Below are 20,172 nucleotides of genomic sequence, written 5' to 3' on the forward strand. Positions count from 1 at the left end.
AAAGTTATCTCTCATGTTCTACAACAAAATCTTGAAATATGCTTAGAAATTCACAAATTTGAATTCCTGACTTCTTGGTTGCTTCTTATAGGCTATAATGTACCTGGATAGGGACAGATGTTTTTGTAAACTCTAATGCTGTAAATGAAGACAACATTAACCACAATAGCTATTTTTTTAATTTAATTTGAATAGGTGGTAGCAATGACTAAATGAACCTGGATTTTTCTCTGATTTCCATCTTGCTGAAATTGTAGCATGCTGACTTGTACATGTGACTTCAATGTACACCACTTATCAGAAGTGACAGTCAAACCAACAAAGAACTCAATTTCCAACGTACAATGTCAAAAGATTGCACAATTTTCTCCTTTTTAGCAATGCCAGATAGCCAGTCAATAGTAAGAAAGGAGAAGAAAACTGTTTATGGGCTGGGAGTGAAGTCTCACAGACATATTTTCTGTACAATTTTCTCTCTAGGCCGACAGAAGCTCTTCACAGAAGCCTGCTATCCATATCTCATATGAACTTTTTTTAAACTCCTCAGGGCTCTTTTCTTCTCCTTCCCTTTTGTAACTGTAATGCCACAATGTCTGATGTGATGTGCGGTGTATTTCTAACTAGAAATCTTGTCCTATTAAGTCTTCCACAACAACCTGCTCCTTTGTGAGAGACTGGAGCAATCTAGTGTTTCAAATTTACATTTATTTTTAGTTAGATCTGTACCTCAGATATTTTCTAGTTCATAAGTCATCCACTCCTGACATTTCAGGATCCCAAGTTTGATGTGCTAAAACTGTACAGTCTGTGGAGGGGAGGAATATTTGGACTGCTTCTAAAGGAAGTGTGTGGAGTCAGAACAACAAGTTCATATATGCTATACAGAAATCTGCAGACCTGAAATTTTTTAAAGGCTCCACATCATAGATGAAAAATTTGTAGGGATCAAAACAAACTTTGAATACATTCCACCAGAGTGTCAAATCTTGACAATGTAACACACTAAAAAAGGTCTGACCAAATGGCAGTTCTGTAATAGATAACCAGAGAGATATGAGGCAAATTTGGAGGACAGCCTGTGGAAAGACTTATGGAGGTGAATGGAAAGAAATTTGATGATAGTTTAAGATAATGTCGATTGGTGTAGTCCAGGTAAAGACAGACCCTTTTTTCATCTTCTTGAAAAGTCTGAGGCACCAACAAATCTATATAAAACATCTGTTAGGTATAAAACTGTCAAACAATTATACATTTGGGAAATGAAAATATTCAGACATTCATGAAAGGGATAAAGAGATTCTTGGAAGACATATATTTGTCATCTCAGCAATTTGCCTGTGTTCCAGAAAAAACACAAGTAGTTTTGTGAGCACTGAAAGCAATCAAGCCTGATTTCCTACAGACTAATTAATGGAGTTTCTAAAAGATGTAAGTTCAAATTGAACCTTTCTTGGTTGGGTCCCATATCACAAGAATCCACCATGGATTCTCTAGTAAGAATGATTGCCTACCTGAGTTTTTCAGAGGATACAAGGATTTTTTGAGACTTTGTCCTCCATCATCTCACTCCGTTTCATCAAACTTCTGAAAAATACTATTATTTTTTAGACTCTATAAAGAGCTGACTTTTTTCTCACCCAGTCTACTCAGTGAAATGTCTCCATTCTTTTCATTTCATGGTAGTGTTGTGCCCATGATGGCCTGACTACATGTGAGAAATGGTTGCTTCTACCCTTCAAACCTGATTTTTGTTATTCACAGGAAGTCTTTCAATTAATTAATAATTAATTTGGTGCTAGAAATGAGAGAGGATGGGAGAGGACCTGGGACTTTCATTCCTTTCATTCCCACCCTGAGAAGTCCTGTGTGTGACCATTTTCTCCATGTTGTTGTCAGTCAGCTGCCATACTGCTGATAGAAGCCAGAATGCTTGGTAGTAAGAGCTGAAAGCACCAGTCCTGCCCTGTTTTATATATGTATACATATTTTAATTAATTTTCTATACAAGAATATTTATCAGCTAAAATCAAGAAGTAAATCTATTTTAAAATGAAGGTAGCTTCAATATTTACTGCAACTTAATGACAACTTTGGACAAGAATTTCATTACACCAAGCCAGCGCATCATATACATTGTAGGGAGGTACCATGGGGCTTATTTTTAAGTGTAATTTAAAGTATATGTTTTAGACTGCTCCTCAACATAAACTTAAATCAAAATATTTCCACTGATGGAGCACATTCTTCAAAACTGATTGCAAAAGTAGCCACAGTACTAATGGACATTTACTATAATTTTATTTTTTATGGCATTAATGACCTGCAAGAACAGTCTTGGGAAATTTTGCTGTAATTTAGTATCTTTAAAGCTAAAAGATTCTACAGAAATATTTTCTTGGGGGACCTATTTTTCCCCGTTAGTGTTACCTAGAAATACATCTTTCGTAGGCCAGTTTTGTATCCCTTTCAATTCTTACATGACATGTGGAAAACACATTGAAATGTCATGTTGTGCTTTGTAGAACCAGCTTCCCTCAAGAAGTGGACAACTGATAAGGATTCACAAGACCGAGCTTCTCCTTCCTCCTATTCACTGCTGGCTTTGTGCGTGCTGATCTCAGGGAGGTTTACAAAGGCCAGTAATGGTTTCCTTGTTCACCGTTACCTTGGTTTTTTGCTGGTACCACTCACGGTGTTACGGGGAGAGTAATGTGTTCTGAAGTGTCTGTATTTCAGGGCCTTGCTGTGAAAATGCCACCCAACCTTTGCAGCATAGCTGCATCCCACCCCAGGGACATGGGGATTACCTGTGTGTATACACAGAAAGTAGCTAGCCAGACAACTAAATTCTCATTTACACTGACCTTATTTACTCTGCTAAGAGTAAGAACTACTGTTCTGTGTCAGTACCTTAGGCCTTGCCTACCTTAGGTTGCTGTTTGACTGTTTAGCAAACTTAATTTGATAAAATGGTTGATGCCATTCCCTGACTGAACAATTTCTAGGAGAAAAGGTACATAAGTTAGCACAGCACCCTGAGGTAGGTGAGGAGCTAGGTGTGTTCTGGGATGTAACTGCTTAAAAACACAGACAAGAATGAAATGGGCTATACCAAAACAAAAAGGGATTTTTTTACCACCAAATTATCCTGTGTGGCAACATTTTAGTAGACATTATTTGTAGGACTTCATTTAGGTAAAAATAGCTATTTTTCATATTTCTGGGCCACCATTCTATTTAAGATTATGCCAGGGATATGCTCAAGGATGCTTCTACTTTATAGACAGGCAGGCTATCTCGTAACTGCTCCAAAGTCATCTAAAGCAAGATTTACACCCACACAGTGCTGTTAACAGCTCCACAGGAACTCTAACTAGCCGTGAGTAAATAAGGTCCATAACCAAAAATGCTGAGCAGCACCTCAGCTGGTGTAAATTGCCACAGCTCCTCTGTGGAGCTGGGGACACTTTACACAGTTGGAAGGATTTGTGCACAGAAAGTCTACCTCTGATACATAAAATGTCCTTGTACAATAGGAACATGCAAACTTTTTTTTGAGTTCAGTGGTAAACTTGTGGTTTCTTACTCCAGCCCCACAGGTGTGCTTCACCTTCTACTGGTCAAGATAGGTACTTGCAATGGTCCACTTGGTAACAGAGATGCCTTCTTAAATTCCTTTCTAAGGTGTATTCTGAATGCCTGGGAAAATTTACTTGCAGCTGGATAACTCACACAGCACTGGGTAACCCACACAGATTTTCAGTATTCCTAAGTAAATGCAGTACTGCATGGCCATCCAGTGCTGTGCTGAAGGGGTCGTGAGGCTTGATTAGCCCTGATTGGCTCAGAGGCCAGGAATTGGAAGTAATTACCTTCAGAGAATCACTGAATATTCTGAATTAGAAGGGACCCACAAGAATCATCAAATCCCATTCTTAAATGAATGGCCCATACAGAGATCAAACCCACAACCTTGGCGTTATTAACACCATGCTCTGACCAACCGAGCTAATCTTGGGCACTTGAACTAAATCATGTAAATCATGTAAAACATATTCAAATCAATTTTGTGATGGAGAGAGCAGGACTAGGCCTGGCTGCCAAGGGACAGCCAGCTGGTCCTGCTGTTAGCGCACAGACAGGTGTGGGAGAGGAGAAGACAAGATTTTGTGCCACAGAGCCACAGTGAAGGGATGGTGGTCACCTTCAGATTTCTAGACTGCAGAGAAGTATTGAACTCCGAGTCAGAGGTCAAATCTAGCTCAGAACTGAAGTGTTCCCAAAGGAAAACCTTTCCTATCACACTCTGTAAAGAAAAATGGTTCAGCATAATGTAGAGATTGCACTACAAGGAAGGCGGAATACAGAGGTCATACAGTGGCTCAAAGCATTTAATTTAATCTGATTTCCTGTACTGGAGGAGTTTTAATTACCATAAAGGTTGTGGCATGTGGATCTGAATTCAATTCCATTGAATTCCGGATTCTTCCATTTATTTTTCTGTAACTCACTGCTTAAAACCTTCAGCTCTAGACTTTGTCCAAACTGTATCATTGTCCTGACACAAAAAGAGAGTCATTTGCAGAACACAGAATATGTTGGTCTGAAGTTCGTAATACCAAGGGCAGCCCTGTATAAACTGGAAAATTACTCACTTGTCTGCAGCACATCTGGACTCTTGAGTCAAGGTCTACAGAGCCTCTAGATCATGACACTAAAGAATTAAATATTTTGCATCATACTGTGTGGCATCATACTCTTCCTGTATCAGAGGGAATATTTCTGATATGTCACTTAATGGTCCACACACTGCAGTATTTTGTTATTTCTGTCATAGGGAGTTCAGTTGTCGCACTCCTCCAGCACTCCTTTTAGGTTGGCGGGGGAAACTTTGCAGAATAAAATAAAAACTCACCCTGCTCTGTAAAACTGAGATAACCTCATTCTAACTCCTACATAGCCTTAGTCGTAAAAATTCACCCAGTAAAAATTCTGGGTAGCAATGCTTTCCAAGTCACAACTAGTAATTTGGTGTACCAAGAACTCTTGTCCCAACTTTTAATGGAAAACTTTCAAAACAGTAGCCAGTGTGTTTCAATGCAAGATAAGAGCAGTTGTAGAACTTGCAGCTTTCAGCTTTGCTCCAGGCTTCAAAGTATTCACCATTTACTTTTTTTTTTTTTTTTTTTTTGGCTATATGAGATATACAATTATTTCATTTCTCAGTATAGTGACTATTCTACATTCTTAACAGCAATGTATTGTAGCACACTGAGGGCCACTCACGCATTTCAAACATGAGTACCAATCTGTGCTCTCTAGCATCTGCAGGTAATGTGTGGAACATTGACTGACTTCACTGGGGCTATGCCTGGGCATGAGAAGAGATTGCAGTAATGGGCCCCTGGCAAGTATCACAGTTTTTATCTTCCAGTGCATTAAAGCCTCTAGTTGACTGAAAGGCACAGTTCAAAGTTGAGAGATGAGTTTTAATGAAAGATTTCCGGAAGCAAAAGAAAAAATTGCTCGGGGATGACAACAAAAAAATGCTTCCTTGTCTACGGAGCAACACAGCAGAAAGCACAGACAGGAAAAAGGGGACAGAGGAAACCTGTAAAAGAGAAGAATGGGAGAAGCAGTCAGCTAAATTGAATGGAATATAAATGGCAGCAGAACCTCAAGTAATAGATTTCACAGTTTTTTAATGGCTTGCATTTCTTATAGCAGGCAGTAGAGAATCAAGGAAGGTGCTAGTTGGTGGAGACAAGGCAGTATTGGCAAGCAGTATTTTAGATGGAAGGAAAGGAAGTGGGGAGATCTTGCTGACATCATCCATCAAGAACAGAGACTATCATAACATTTTTAGCTTGTGTTGATGAAAAAAATCATGATCGCCACCATGATAGAGAAGACAATCAATGACAGAAGGAGCAGCAAGATAAGAGAAAAGATGGTCTAGAAGACAAGTCAGGAAACAGCAAGTGCAACAGGACTGATAGAGGAGATGAGGATCTGAAAATCAGGAAGAAGTGGTAAATAACTAACCTTAGGAAGTCAAGCCATTATGTAAACGACAGCAGGATGTACAGAAACAAATGACTGTGAAAGTGCAGATGCGCAGAGGAGGAGGACTGTTGTAGAAGGCAAGTGCATCAAGGATTCTGACATGGATACCTCTGTGAGGCAATGGAGAGAGCAAGTGGCAAAGGGAGACACAAAAAAATAAAGAAGCTGTCAGTGAAGGTGCATATCCAAAGCAAATTGGAAATGAGAGCAAATTACAGAAGCCAAGTGTTGGGAGGGAAGGATCAGTAAAGAAAAGGACAAAGATTGCCTTCAGATGAAGCCAAGTACAGGAGCTAGAGAAACGTAGCTTCTCTTATCAGAGACTGAGAAGCTTCTTAGTAATGGCAAGAAACAACAGCTTCTGAGAAAGTGGAGGCAGACACGAGGAAATCAGTGGGCTGTTAGAAAGATAGACTGAATTAAAGGAATTTAATTTCTTCAAGAGCAAGAGCATCCTTGAAGGTAGAGTCCCTAGGAAAACAGAGTGGTTAAAAAGACACAAGAATTGAAGAATCAAGAGATAACAGAAGACAGAGAACTTGCACTGAGCCTGGAGAGATATTATATCAAGTATAAAGAGAAGGAAGGGAACTGGGATTTGTGGAAGACAGTGCAAGAGGAAGCTGGAGATCCTATCTTATTCACTCTCTCCTTTAAAAAAAAGGACTAGATCCTGGCAGAGGGAGGACAAAGGTTATCAGAAAACCACATTTTATTAGTCATGAGCAAACACAGAGGATTTGAAGCTCCCAGCCCAGTCTGAACATCTGTATGAGACGCAGTTAAGTCTCTGGAAGAAGTCCTGACCCTATTAAAGTCAATGACAAAACTCCTGTTGCCTTCAACAGAGCCAAATTTTCACCTTGTGTCTGTGGCCATTCCATTGAGAATTCCAACATGAATGTCAATTAGTGCCAGTTTCAAAGGTGACATTTGTGACATGGATATGTGCTCCACTGGAAGATAAGATTATCAAATTGAGTTTGCATAGACCAGTAAAGGTAAGTGTGATATTCAATTTACTGAGGCAAATAGCTACACATACATACAAAAAGGTGAGATTTTGAATACTTCCAAAGCACACTAAAAATGGCACCATGATTGATCTAAAGACAAATAAATAAATAAAAGAAATTAGTAACTCAGCCTGTGTGTGGCAGGTCTAAATGAATAAATTAGTAAGTTAAAAGACATGCATAAAATAATGTTTAATTAAAAAAGGGGGAGGAGGAACCACTTTAAAGAGTAAATTGTCTTGTATTTTTTATTGAATTAATATGAAAAAGAAATGACCTGAGGATAGGGCATTACTGCTGAGAGGCTTTCAGATGCTAGACTTACGTGACAGTCACTATTAGCACATTCAGATTAACATTTTAACACTAATTGGAATATTAAACAGAATATGTCATTTTGATTTCGCAAAATGTGCATCTGAGTATTAGACTTAATACTGTGCTGATCTGAAATGTATGCAGGCTGGATATCACAGTGCTCAAAACAGTTACTTTTCTTAGTGTGTGTGTTGATGTTCTACATGCCTTTATCAAACCCCATGCAGTCATTGTACGATTTAATACACAATATCAGTTCAATCTCCTGATAACAGCGAAGACTTCCAACTTTATAAGTCTTTGCAACACACCAGTTTTATAAGTGACTCTGGTGAATCAGACCTGTGGCTGCCAACACTACTATCCCATTTACAAGTGTAAATCTGGGCTAATCTGGTACAGATAGACCCATCCTTCTGGTTTGCCCAAGTTTTACATAGATCAGAATCTCTCCTAATGTGTCTGATTGAAATTCTCCACTTTGCTCTCTTATTCCCATATAAACATTTAATCCACTCTGTTTAGACCAATATAATAATTGCTTAAAGTGGCAAGAGAAAACCACAATAATACACAAACTACAGTAATATATGCTGGGTAGCAGGTAAGCCACATTTCAGCCACTAAGATATTCCTGCTTCAAGGCAGATCTGTACCTGCTTCTAAGCCAGGTTCTGAATAAATATATGATCCTATTAGGAAGTCACCACATCGCTAATCAAATGTGCATGTCCAGACACTGACATGGCCTCTGAGAAGCTGATGGTACACGCAGAGGAGACTGAGGCTGCCGTGGCAGAAGGATTGCAAATCCAGCCTCACCGTGCACTGGCAAGTCTGCACGTGGAAGCTTGCACATTACCTGCTTACACTGCACCTAGCCCTAGGAAATGTGCTAAATCTTTTCATGTTATACACACCAAATTCAACAACGGCTTTGAAAGAGAGAAAGAAAGACATAGATCAGTTTTTAACTGTTCCCATTATGTATGATAAAATGAAAATTAGAATGAATAGTACAGCATAAACTCGCTGCTCTTCTGCCACTGTGTGGAATAAGACCTGCTCAGCACTTCAGTACCTTTAACGTGTGAGACTGTTAGATGAACAATCCCAACTGAAACAAGATGAGCAGTCAGGCTTTTTCAGCCTGTGTCACACTGCCAGATTGGCTCTGGTTTTGCTCAGCATGCAAATCAGCTCTCCCCTGATTTCAACCACAGTCTTGTGCAAAGATCCCAGGTAGAATACAACGGCCTGGTTTGATGTCATACTGATGTCAAAGAGAAAGGGCACAACCCCAACATGCTGAACATGACCTACCCTGGTGCCTGAAGTCAGACTCTAAATGACCAGCCCAACAGTGGAGGCAGAAAGCTGAGAAAATTAAGAGGTTTTCATCCTAAAGCTGTGGACTAGACAGGTTTTCCTTACAGACATGCTGACTTGTCCATTTCAGAAGAGAGGTAGGGGTGAGGGTGTTGTGCTATGTGTGTATGTGTCAAGTGAGGAGAAGACAGGTTTAATTAATCTTAAATGCCTTTGCAATTCAAGGATTGTAGCCCTGGATCAGTTCCTCTACTAACATGATTAGCAAATATTGACTTTTGAGTACAATAATAATGTGTCATCTGAAACCCTTGATAAGTAACTTAAGTACTTCCTTAGCTTGCATCTTATTAAATTAGATGAGGTACGGTTGAGACACATAACACAAAGCCATTGAAACGAGAAATCAGACCTAAAGATTTTAGCATTGATTAAGAAAAGTCAAAAGTTAGAATAAAGATGAAACTCTGTGGCCCATATTTTGATCTCAGTCCATTTCTGTGAGTACAGATTGCCTCACTCTAGGATTCATGCTGATGCTGGTGAGCTATTCAAAATTTGTTTCAGTATTTACTAACATGGATATGTTTTCTTTGGAGTCCTTTAGCATGGAATGAAGTAATTTTTTTTTTCCATTTTTGCAATATTGTAATTGTCATAGTTATAACAAGGGTAAACATTTGCTCTTTGTGACTTCTTGGCATGCAATCCATCACTTGATTATGTATGATGACCATATAATGTCAGTTTTACAGAAGGTTAACTGGCAGAAGTTTTAAGCTTTTGAAGTTAATATAAGAGAGAAAAAGAAAGGCGTCACACTTGTGTGCCTGTGAATATAGTATGTATAACATACTCAAATCTGTTCATAAGGTTTAGTTTAAAAATGTGTACAGCAGCTCAACCAAGAAGGGAGTTAAAAGATGTGATACTCCTCAGATGCAACCTGACAAATCTTACTTTATTGATTAGTTTTCAAAAGCAGTGCAGTGAGAGCACTACACTTACAATAGACTTTGGAATGAGTAGTGGGGGGGAGAAAAAAGCTCCAAATGTCATCAAAGCAAATGGTCTGTGAATGTTGCTTCAAAGCTAGTCATTAGTTGCCAGGGTGTTTTGCCACAAAGCTTGTAAAGAGGTTTTCCTGGAGGGGAAGGTATGACAAAATGCATTTCTTGGCAAGATGACTTCTGCTTAAATAGCAGGACATATTAATTCTTGCTTGATACATAAAATTAATTAGAGGATTAACATCTTTTATGAAATTTTGCCAGAGATTTTTTTCCTTTTTACTGGGAATAGACCCCAGGCCTTTTCTGTACTTTAATGAAATTGCAAATTGACTTGTGTTCAAATGATGCTTGACTAAAATGAATAATTAAAAATGTATTGCTAACAATGAGATAGGTCAGCTGATCTTTTCAAGGATTAATTACTTTCAAGAACCATCTTTTATATGTAGCACAGCAAAAGCCAATGCCAGCCCACCTTTTATTCATGCAGTAGTTCCTCTTGAAGTCAATGGACCCATTCTACTCCCAATTATCCAAGGTTTTATTCCAGATTCAATCTGCTTAGAGTGGGCTTTCCTCTACAACAATTCAGAGAGGAGTTATGCCTGAAGGAGTTGAGCTGTTATTCTATGTACAATTCAATGAGCCCAACTCCTCTCTATTAGGATCTGATCCAAAACCAAGCTGAACTGACGGGAGTCTCCTGTTTGTCTTCATTAAGCTTTGCCTAAAGATGAACAGTGTAACATCAGTGTAAGAATTCTGTGACTGTGAAAGGAATAGTGTTTAAATTTTCCATAGGTGAACAAGTGGATAAATGAAGAAAAGCTAAGACTAAAGGGAATAAGGAAGCATGTGTGTGATTGTGTCCATGCTTTTCCATTAAATATGAATGAGAAGGTTCAGGAACTAGGAAAAATGACTCAAATTTTTGAGAAGCAGATCAGGAATTTAATTCTCTGATTTTTCCAGGAGTTTAAAGTGTTTAATTTTCAAAAGCATGTAAGTGCAGTTAGTTTCCTTTTTAACTTGTGCCTTGAAAAATCCCACTGAATGCCTATCTGCTTCTCCACACGTCTTAGAAAGTAAGTCCCCATTGAAAACAGTGACTTGCATACTGTGGCATCTAACTCTGCCACACAAAGAAATATCTGGAGGTTAAGAGTGGAAAGCTGGAAAAACTGCTCTGCTACAGTGATTCTGTCCCTTTTGGTGCTTGAGTTAGTTAATTTAGGGCAGATGTGGGTATTTGTGCACAATGCTGTCCTATGCCATGTAGAAATATTCTCAGGTACTCTGATAACCTAACCTTTAGCTTCATGTAAAGTGAGATTTACAGAGGCATAAAGGTGCAAAAGGAGCTCATGATTAGATTTGAGGACCCAACTGGTAACTTGCTGCTGAAAATCTCTTTCATTGATCTTTCACTTTTAAAATATGAAATGTCTGAGTTACTTCCCCAGTGTGTGCAAATAAGCATGTTTCACTTTTTGAATTCCTTAATCACCTTGTGTGTTTGTAGAAGGTCCCTTTCTGCAGTGAGAATTTTAAAAAAGGAAACCTAACATTCAATTTCAGTGTTTTCTCAAAACATCTAAATCTCAAAACGCTTATTTCTACTTGCATTTTTCTGAGTTCCTGTCTCCGATGGATTTTTCAGATGTGTTTTATGTTGTGTTATGATGTTTCTAATTTGGGTGATGAAAGGTTAGAAGATATGCCTGTATGAAATTACTCAGTGGCTCTTGTGAACTAACATCAGAGCTTATTGAGTATGATCACTCTGTCATTTGCTTTGGCTACAGCAAAGCTTTCAGATACAGTAGGACTAAGCTGGGATCCCCAGAGCCTACTGTAAAGTCTGAAGTGGGGCAAAAAGACAGTTTCCTTGCCTGAGACCTGCTAGCCATGTGTAAAGAGACGATGCTCTGGAAAATGTTGTTTTTCTTTGGCTGCCCTTTAGTCAGATCTCACTGCTGGCATTGTGCAGAGTCAGCTTAAAAGGTGTATTTAGCATTGAGGGATTTGGTAAATACTGCTTTGTTGTGCTTCATACTCCCTACAGGGCATTCTGAAGAGATGAATAATAAGTGTGAACAGGAAGAGCAAGTTTCCAGTCCTGTCAAATTAATTAGAGCAGCGTAGAATGAAGTGAGGTTTGCCGTTAGGTAGGTTCAAAATAGGCAAAGGGAATCACTCAGGCATACACAAAAATGTTACCCTGCTTCTATTATTATTGTTTTCTTTTGAATCAGATATAAAATGTAGCTATATTTTGTTAACCATAGCAAAACCTCTTTCAAATATTGGGTGTAAAAATAAAGTACACTGAATAGCAAAGCCCTGCTGTGGCAAAAGCAAAAGTTGCCAAGCAATGACGCTGCCCTTAGATCTTCTGTTCGAGAAGTGTTTGCTTACAGTTTTAAGGGAATTACCAACACCGAGCTTAATGTCATTTAATTCCGTAAAGACATTTTAGAGATTGAGTCAGCTTGCAGCTGTAAAACAGTCCATCTGATTTGCCAGCTGCCTGCTTCATAATATTCTGCAACTTGCCTTTTTCCTTACAGCAGCCCAAAAAAGCCATTCTTGGAGTCATACTTGGGCTCTAGTTCATGTCTTTTCTTAAGTCTTCTCAGACAGACAACAATATGGTAGGTAAAAAAGGGTCTGATCCAAATCCCACTTTGGTCAGTGGAAAAGATTCCTGCTGAATGAAGTGAGGGCTGGATGAGATCAGTAGACCCTCTTTTTCATTCCTTTCCCAGACAGGAGTAATCTCTATTGTGCATTTCCAAGCTCTGGTATGAAATGACTCAAATTCTGAGGCTACTGCTTCTCCTGAAAACTGGTCCCCAGACTAAACTTCATCTGATAAGAAAATTATTTCCCCCTTTATCACAACACACCCTCTATTTTCTTTCCCTGGAAAGTCTTCATTTTTATTGTCCCTCAGTTTGTTTTCACATTTGAAGTGATGATTAAGCATATAACGTATTTGTCCTGCACTTTGCATTTGTGTACATTTAGGCACTTTCATACCTCCTTCTAACTAAGCCCTTTGTATTTTTGGAGCCTTTTATTATTCTTCTGTGACTTCCCTCCAATGCGTAAACCTTTCTCTCGCTTGCCTATGGTATCTGTGAATGTGACCTCTTTACCACAATATACTACAGCAACTATCCCCATGGACAAGAATATTTGAGTGAAACTAAGTTGATCCTTAGTCACCCTACGCTACTTTTTGGTGATAAGGGAAAAAAGACAGTTCCAGGCTCTTATTTACATCATCCTAAAGCAGAGGTTTAAAACAGGTGAGACTATGTCCTAAAGGGCCTGTTTCTCTACTGGGAGGCTTACAAGGGAGTCTAGAAGGCCCAGTGTGGCTGTAGAATACATTTACCATAGACATATTCCTTCCCATGAAGTGAGTCATGCCTTTGGAAATGTGCAACTGGAAATGTTATTCAGAGTGGCTTTGAAAGGAAACAAATGTTACGTCAAACAAAATAAATCTGTTGTGAAAAACTTATTCCGTTAACTTCTTATCCAGGGAGGCTAAAAAATATTAGGCATTTTTATAACCTTGGAAGCTCCTCCTTTGATGTTTATAGAATGGAAAGTTGTGGTTGTTGCTGCTGTTTGTGTTGAAAAGTGTTACAATGAAGATGCACCAGATTTCTAACATGAATTAACAAAAATTATGCTGAAACATGAATGAAATGTTTCAGCATTCCCTGCATCCCATTGTCAGCTTAGCCTTAGGTTTCTTTTTTTCTATTTTTGGTTCATAGACAATTTCAAACTTGTTATGCGCAGCCTGATTCAGAACAAAATAACACATTAAATTTGGGATTTCCACCCAAGTTGGCACACTGGAGTGAGCTCCCTCTCCATTTTGCTTTCCATACACAGCCTTCCTCAATCTTTACTTTTGTTCCTCTCTTTTAATAGAATACAAGAATATTCACTTCCAATTTTTCTCTACTTATCCTCTTTTCTGAAGCTCCAGTTTACATGTTACTGTTGGCCTCTGATAAGTACAGCTTGTTCTCCAGCTGTCCATGTACTGTACTTGACTGTGAGGGTGTGGGAAGGAACACAGAAGGTCAGGGAGAAAATCTCATCCTTATACATTTTGGTCCAAACTTTATCTGGTGTGAATCAGCACTGCTCAGCTGAGTATTGCTGTGTGCCTCTAAAGAGCTCAGATCTCACCATGGTACATTTCTGTGGCATTTAAACCCAAGGAAAAGGCACATCACTGAGTGGTCTCTCCTTTTTAGGGTGGCACAGTGGCATGGTAGTCAAAAATGTTGGCTCACTGAAAGAAAACATGATGAGGACTGCTTCAAAAACTGTGACATTCCTGCAAGCAGGCTTTTGCCACTGATTTTCTTTCAGCTCCCTAACTTCAGTTTTTGGCAGCCAAGGAACTCCTGCTCTAGGCCCTACAGAGGGATGATCATCCACAAAGGGAATAGCTTTGGTGCTGGGGACAATAAGAGGTTTGGGGCCTGAGACTTACAGGCAGACACTCCCTTCTCTTTTTGAGATGATTTCAAAATCCTTTGGTTTTAATTCCAAATTGGAAAAAAAAGACGTTTTGCAATTGCAAAACCCTCCATAAAACCGAGCCATCTTTCTCCCCACAGCTCCATCTGAAACAGATGGAAATTTCTTTAGTGAAGTGACCACTTAATTAAAAATATGTGATACCAAATTAATACCATTTCAGCAGGTACTGGGAAAACAAATGAAGACTGTCTAACCTTCTCCAGGTGTCTAAGACAACTATCTATTGTTTTTTAAGGTGTCTGGCAGCTGGTAAGTAATTTAAATGATGCTTGTCAGCTCCCAAATAGAAGAAATAAATGAACACAAAAGAGCAAGATTTCAATTAAAGTTCATCATGTAAAACAGGCCTCATGCCTTCCCTGACCACAGAGATTAGCTTTTGTGTCTGGAATTGCATTTAATAAACCTCCTCCCTTGACATGGAACATCTGCTCCCTTTAGGACTATTGTTTTACACCCATAAATAAAACATAAAATTATATTTTTGTCACTCTTCAAGCCAGATCTTCAGCTGGCATAAATCAATGGCAAGCAGTCAACCTCAGCAGAGCTCTGCTGACTTAAACCAAATGAGGATCTGGCCCTTGACGCTTTGGTGCTGAAGAAAATAATGGGTCTGGGCAGAGTGTGTGGGACATTGTTTATCAGAGAATGTGTGTGAAACTACGTGGAGCAAGTAACCACAAAGCATGATTGATCTCTCCAGCATATTTTAACACTTTTTTTTTCAGTGTTTACCGAAACCTTTTAGGTAGTGCAGTCTTCTCAGATATCATTTTATGTTTGAAAAGCTTTCTAATTCAAAATGAAAAGTTACGCATCGCTCCAGTGAACCTCTAGCTTCAATTACTTGCTGTGCAAATGGTTGGCCTGCATTTTGACCAATGTTTATGGTGCTTGGCAATTTTTCAGTAGCTACTTTACCCTGATATGATTAATTTCTTGCGTAATATGAGGTTTTGCATGCATAGAGCTAAAATAATCCTACAAGGCAGAAGAGAAATAGAGGAGCTTGTGTGTTTCAGCTTTAAAAATATTTGAAACATAACATCACAATTTTAAACGTGCCAATGATAATACAAGTTAGCCATGGATGAAGACTACCACAAGAGACATGAAGTTCCTGATGGGATTCGGCAGCATGAAAGCCATTAGTTGGCTAGTAAGGTCAGCACACTAGATCATAGCTGGGCAGCCTCAGGAGAAGGGAAGCAAGAGACAAACCTGGAGCTCATCATGCATGAGTGCAGCAATAGAAGGAAGAATGGCTACTGGTACTCATTTGCTTTCATAAATGCAAAATCCTTCTCTACGTGCCAGTATCCCTTTGTACCAGGAGTGTTCACATATATTAACTTCCCTGAAGTTAAAGGCGATATAACTTGAATAAGCAGATTTTAATTTTAAAATATGTTTTGATTTAAGCACCTGAGAAATCTCACTGGTTCCCATCTGGAAATGTGGGTTTGTGCTTTGCTTTCTTTATCAGGATCAGACTTTAAAGTAGGAGACTAGATAGTGCCACAACCTTAAAAGACAAATATTTTTGACAGGATATGCGGAGAACGAGGTGCTCAACCACTAATGCCGCTGTAAAGCAGAAAGACATTTCCATGGGCCCTGGCACCCAGGTCTCTTTGGGCTCTGTAGAAGGAGAAATATGGAGCATTATCACCCAAGCTGCCTGCTTCTGCCACACCAAGAGATACAACTGCTCTGATTCAGTTCATCATTTAGAGTAAGACTCTAAATGCAAGCACATCCTCTTCAGTGATTTAAGCTAAAATATTGTGCTGTAAACATGTGAGGCTCTTAGGTGGGCACGTGATTCCATGTGCTGATTCATGGAGAATATCATCTCCAGCAGAAGTTGCAAAACAGATAGTTGGAGGTGGCAACTTCTTAAACCACCTTCAAGGGAAGCCCTTAGGTACCTTCAAAATCCCAAACTCCATATTTTTATTTAAAGCAATCACATACTTGTCACCTTAATAGAATATATGTCTACATTGCAAATTCCAGTACTTAGACTAGCTGTAAATGAGCTAACCATAAATGAGCCTGCTTTCTGGCAGGATAAATTAGCCCATATGGAGCTACCACTGCCAAAAAGCAGGGTAAATTAGTCCTTGTGGTGTTCTCTGCTGTCTCATCTTGACTGTGTCCAGTATCCACAATGGTTCATTTACAGCCAGCTTGGGCATTTCTGCACTGTCATGTGGACATACTCAGACCAATATTGTTATTATTGTCTTAACATCTACAAGAGCACAGGAACTGAGCCCAACATGTGTTAGTTACCTTTTAGCTCGGACCAGGGGGGCCAAGTCAGAGGGGACAACACAGCAGCATGACCTCAGTGATTTCTGCTCACATGGAATTACCCAAAGTAGATGGTCATCTTGGGTGATAATGAATACTGAGTCATCTGGAACACAGGAAATTACCTTACAGCCACAAAGATATGCTACAGAGAAGCACTTGATGCTGAGACTTAGGATATTTTTTGATTTCTGATTTTTTTTAAGTCAGCCAGTTTTAAGTTAGGGCTTTCTTTTTTATTTATTTTAAAATAAAACAGCAATATATGTGGGATTAATTGATCTACCCTGGGTAACAGCCAGTTTTGTCCTTCAAATTTTAAAGAGACCAAAACATTGCTCATGTTTTAACATTTTTATTTAATATCTGAAGACTATGTTTTTGTGGATCTCAAATATTTTGAGTGGCTTTGAATGAAAAAGAAAATTTTAAAAATTGAGAAACTTGTTTGAAAATAAGCTGAATTAGCTGATTTCGTAGTCCTGAAGCAACATCTATCCCTGAAATGTGAAGCAATGTGGAACTTCACAAGGCCCTTACATGGACAAAAGAAACAGAACATTGAGCAAAATTCGATCTGTACTTAAAATTTCAGATCCATGATAGGTAGGGAATTACTCACTATAGATACACTTATACACTTCCACTGACATGAAATGCTTAAGGCAGGATGGCTTGTTTCAGTCAGGTGAAGTAAAATAAGTTATGCTGATAAAACTGCACTGGCATCTCTGCATCTGACAATGAGCACACTGGCACAGATGTTGGGCAAACAATTGCACCTGATTTAGAACCCACATGCCAGCAAGATCTCCAACATCAATGCTAAATATACCATGGTAACAGAATTCTATAGGTTTCAGAAATTAATTTCATCCAATAGTGCAACATTTTAAAACCAGATAGTATGAAACATGAGAATCCACTTCAAATTTCTGGGTGACTTATGTGATCTTCCTCAGTACCACAATGAGTGAAGAAGACAAGTTTAAAATGCCCCAGTGCTATCCAGTTTCCCACTCAGTGTTCTGCCTTGTCTAGCCTTTGCAGCAAAAAGGGGCAGAGCAATCATCATGTAATGAAATCTCCTCCAAAATGTGAATGCAGTCCTTTCTTCTTCTCTATTTACTTACAGATCAGGGTACCCCTGAAGAACTATAAACAGCTGAGAGCAAAAAATAAAAGAACCTCTGAAAAGTTTTATGTCCTCCAAACTGTAACTATCAGGTGGCAATACTAGGCAGTTTATTTTTCTGTAGAAATATATAATTTTTTTATTCCATGAAAATATTTTCTCTGGGAAAAAAAAACCACCCTCGCTCATCACTGGCAATTTTATGAAATATATATAAATTTGCAGCAATACTGATGAATGTCTTTGATAAGCAGAGATGACAATTTATTTTTTCTCCTGCCCAAAAGAAAATAATGGGCCTATTAAAATGTGCTCACATTTTTTATGTTTTGGTGGTTTGGATTTTTTTTTTTTTTTTTTTTTTTTTTTAGATCGTGGAGGGATAATGAGAAGGACTGGAAGAAGTATGTCCAGAGATCTGTATAAAATTACAGATAAGGCAAAATTTTGGTATAGCAGCAACAATCCACAATGGGCTGGGTAACTTCAGGAACAGCATTTGCCAAACCAAACATTACATTTTTACCAAGGTAAGGGCCAGCATGTGATGAGAAATGCTGGAGTTGAGCATGTGCACATGGCTGGGGGGCAAGGGGCACACACAGCATTTTCTGAAGGTGGAATTCCTCACTGCTGTGCTTTCCCTCCCCAATTAAGGGTTGAAATGAGCCACTGGAATCTACTGTATATCCTGGGGAAATGAATGCCCTGGCTGCTTTCCAACTCGTATTTCTCTCTTTCTACAGCAAACAAACAATAGGCCAAAAGTAGGATGTTGTATGTCGCTCTGGGAAAAAAAAAAAGTGAAGCAAGGTATTGATAAACTGAGATTAATTTTTACAAAAATGTTTATATCAAGTGCATATGCTTTGCCTCTTGGCCATTATGGAAATGTCAGGGGTTTAATTGGCAGCTGTGAATAGCAGCACCTGCAAACAGCTCAGGGCTTGTTCCTGTGGTCTGGCAACATTCTTACTTTATGCTTTAAATAAAGGCTTACTCACTGAGACAGAAATAACTGACAGTGGATGATTGATGATTGCCCATCACGCAATGGGCTGACATCTACCATTCACTGAATCCATTTACAATTCCACTTCCAGATTTCATTAACAGGGCCAAGACATCTAGGAACAGGATTGATACAGATGGCAGCTCAGTTACAGAGTTCAGCTGATGCTGATCATATGTTAAGCATGGAAAACAGATTACTATGAGCGCCAATCTATCTCATGTGGTACATTTTGGAAACCCTATCTGTTTACTCCAGGTAACCTTTTATAGTTCTATTTATCCTGCCTCATTTCAAACCAGATAGCAATTTTCCATAGTGGAGAATTTATAGTGCCATTTGCAGCATGCGTTTATAAACGACTTACCTCCGTGAAATATTAAGACAAGATTTTGGCATTCTAAATGTTCCCTTTTTGCTTAAGAAGGATCAAAAAATGTGAGCACATAAAATCTGTGATTTTCCTCATCACAAATATCCTCTTCTGAGCAAAAGAAATGGCTCACTCACCACCGCACACCTGTGTAGGTCTCAAACCCCAGTGACTGCGGAGCTCAGACACAAATAAAGAAGTTTCCAGCTAGAGGGGCCAGTCCCACATTGCTCAAAACTCCTGCTGACCTCTGTCTGAGATGGGACATAGCATTCTGCTAGTCCTTGTTTTTATCTCAAGTACATCAGGTTTGGCATGGGCTGTCCTTCAGGAAGGCTGAAGAAATGCAATTTTCCATTTTCATTGAGAAGCTAGGCCAAATATCAAATCTGAAGTTCAGTTTTTAAATCCCAGGAAGTCTGGAGTTGGTCAGACACAGGATTTCAAGTCAGCTCACTGTTAGCGTGAGGGACACTTCCAAAATTCAGAGCCCCCTTCAGATTGAGGGCATAGGCTTGAACACCTCTCCTTTGGTATTTGGGTGGAGCAGTAGAAAGTGGTACTTTTATTTTGGCAAAAGTAAACAGTCAAAGCCTAGAAAACACTCATAACAGCCTATTCCATGCAAGTAAACATCCTTAAATAACTCAAGGGTAACTAAGGGTGTCACTTACTGTGTTGATGCAACTGCTCTGTAACAACCGGGGCTCTCAGGGCAGCTGCCAGAAGCTTCAAGGAGACAGTCTTAATTTTCCCATCAGTCCACAAGCTTAATTTTAACATCAGCCCAGCTTTCAAAACCCTCTGAACATACAGTAGACCCTTTGTCAGCTGCTCTATCCTTTTTTCCTTCTTGAAGTCATTGTAGCTTCACCCTCTTCCACTATGCCATTAGTAAGGTCTTCTGAAATCCAAATTTGTGCTGTTCTTATTCAAACAGCCAAAAGATGGTGCAGTGGAAACTGGTGTTAATGTGGATCTTTAGCAGGTGCAGAGATTGCCAATTTCCA

Source organism: Corvus kubaryi, unplaced genomic scaffold, assembly GCF_017639235.1.
Source record: "Corvus kubaryi isolate FWS band 111438036 unplaced genomic scaffold, C.kubaryi_AGA036_p1.0 37386, whole genome shotgun sequence".
NCBI classification, from domain to species: Eukaryota; Metazoa; Chordata; class Aves; order Passeriformes; family Corvidae; genus Corvus; species Corvus kubaryi.